This window comes from Calliopsis andreniformis, unplaced genomic scaffold (genome assembly GCF_051401765.1).
Source record: "Calliopsis andreniformis isolate RMS-2024a unplaced genomic scaffold, iyCalAndr_principal scaffold0001, whole genome shotgun sequence".
Lineage (NCBI taxonomy): Eukaryota > Metazoa > Arthropoda > Insecta > Hymenoptera > Andrenidae > Calliopsis > Calliopsis andreniformis.
In genome coordinates, this window is record NW_027480422.1 from 23,520,998 (window position 1) to 23,523,802 (window position 2,805).

Genomic DNA, 2,805 nt, shown 5'->3' on the forward strand with positions numbered 1-2,805 from the left:
GTATTTATATTGCATTTTATGCTTCTGGCATTGACTTCTAAGGACCTAACTATTCGATGTGGTGGAGCAACCCCTCAGAGTGAAGCCTAGGTTGCCCGGAACGTAGAAATCACCATAGCTATCACAGTGGTTGCAATGATTCCTGTTATACAAGGGAAAAACTGTTGTATTTATATTGTATTTTATGCTTCTGGCGTTGACTTCTTAGGCCCTAACTATTCGATGTGGTGGAGCAACGCCCTAGAGTGAAGCCTAGGTTGCCCGGAATGTAGAAATGACCATCACTTTCACACTGGTTGCAATTATTCCTGTTATACTATTGAAAAACTGTTGTATTTATATTGTATTTTATGCTTCTGGCGTTGACTTCTAATGCCCTGACTATTCGATCTGGTGGAGCAACGCTCTAGAGTGAAGCCTAGGTTGCCCGGAACGTAGAAATGACCTTTACTTTCACACTGTTTCCAAATATACATCATATACGATGGAAAAGCTGTTGTATTTAGATTGTATTTTATAGTTATGGCGTTGTCTTCTAGGGCCGTAGCTATTCGATGTGGTTGAGCAACGCCCTAGAGTGAAGCCTGGGTTGCCCGGAACGTAGAAATGACCATAACTTTCATACTGATTGCAATTATTCGTATTATACGATGGAAAAGCTGTTGTATTTATATTGTATTTTATGCTTCTGGCGTTGACTTCTTAGGCCCTAACTATTCGATCTGGTGGAGCAACGCCGTAGAGTGAAGCCTAGGTTGCCCGGAACGTTGAAATGACCATGTCTTTCACACTGGTTGCAATTATTCCTGTTATACGATGGAAAAACTGTTGTATTTATATTGTATTTTATAGTTATGGCGTTGTCTTCTAGGGCCGTAGCTATTCGATGTGGTGGAGCAACGCCCTAGCGTGAAGCCTAGGTTGCCCGGAACGTAGAAATAACCATTACTTCCACACTGTTTGGAATTATTCATTTTATACAATGGAAAAACTGTTGTATTTATAATGTATTTTATAGTTATGGCGTTGACTCCTAAGGCCGTAGCTATTCAATGGGGTGGAGCAACGCCCTAGAGTGATGCCTAGGTTGCCCGGAACGTAGAAATGACCATGTCTTTCACACTGGTTGCAATTATTCCTGTTATACGATGGAAAAACTGTTGTATTGATATTATATTTTATGCTTCAGGCGATGACTTCTAGGGCCGTAGCTATTCGATGTGGTGGAGAAACGCCCTAGAGTGAAGCCTAGGTTGCCCGGAAAGTAGAAATGACCACAACCTCCACACTGTTTGCAATTATTCATTTTATACAATGGAAAAACTGTTGTATTTAAATTGTTTTTTATAGTTATGGCGTTGACTTCTAAGGCCGTAACTATTCGATGTGGTGGAGCAATGCCCTAGAGTGAAGCCTAGGATGCCCGGAAAGTAGAAATGACCATTACCTCCACACTGTTTGCAGTTCTTCATTCTATACAATGGAAAAACTGTTGTATTTATATTGTTTTTTATAGTTATGGCGTTGACTTCTATGGCCGTAGCTATTCGATGGTGTGGAGCAATGCCCTAGAGTGAAGCCTAGGTTGCCCGGAACGTAGAAATGACCATACCTTTCACACTGGTTGCAATTATTCCTGTTATACAAGGGAATAACTGTTGTATTTATATTGCAGTTTATGCTTCTGGCGTTGACTTCTTAGGCCCTAACTATTAGATCTGGGGGAACCACGCCCTAGACTGAAGCCTAGGTTGCCCGGAACGTAGAAATGACCTTTACTTTCTCACTGTTTCCAAATATACATCATATACGATGCAAAAGCTGTTGTATTTATATTGTATTTTATAGTTATGGCGTTGTCTTCTAGGGCCGTAGCTATTCGATGTGGTTGAGCAACGCCCTAGAGTGAAGCCTAGGTTGCCCGGAATGTAAAAATGACCATCACTTTCACACTGGTTGCAATTATTCTTGTTATACGATGGAAAAAATGTTGTATTTGTATTATATTTTATGCTGCAGGCGTTGACTTCTAGGGCCGTAGCTATTCGATGTGGTGGAGAAACGCCCTAGAGTGAAGCCTAGGTTGCCCGGAAAGTAGAAATGACCATTACCTCCAGACGTTTGCAATTATTCATTTTATACAATGGAAAAGCTGTTGTATTTATATTGTTTTTTATAGTTATGGCGTTGACGTCTAAGGACGTAGCTATTCGATGGGGTGGAGCAATGCCCTAGAGTGAAGTCTAGGTTGCCCGGAACGTAGAAATGACCATACCTTTCACACTGGTTGCAATTATTCCTGTTATACAAGGGAATAACTGTTGTACTTATATTGCAGTTTATGCTTCTGGCGTTGACTTCTTAGGCCCTAACTATTCGATCTGGGGGCACCACGCCCTAGACTGAACCCTAGGTTGCCCGGAACGTAGAAATGACCATCACTTTCACACTGGTTGCAATTATTCCTGTTATACGATGGAAAAACTGTTGTATCTATTTTGTATTTTATGCTTCTGGCGTTGACTTCTGAGGCCCTAGCTATTCGATCTGGTGGTGCAACGCTCTAGAGTGAAGCCTAGGTTGCCCGGAACTTAGAAGTGACCATCACCTTCACTCTGCTTGCTATTATTCCTGTTATACGATGGAAAAGCTGTTGTATTGTTATTGTATTTTATGCTTCGGGCGTTGACTTCTAAGGCCGTAGCTATTCGATCTGTTGGAACAACGCCCTAGAGTTAAGTCTAGGATGACCGGAACGTAGAAATGGCCATTGCTTTCACACAGCTTGCACTTATTCGTCTGATA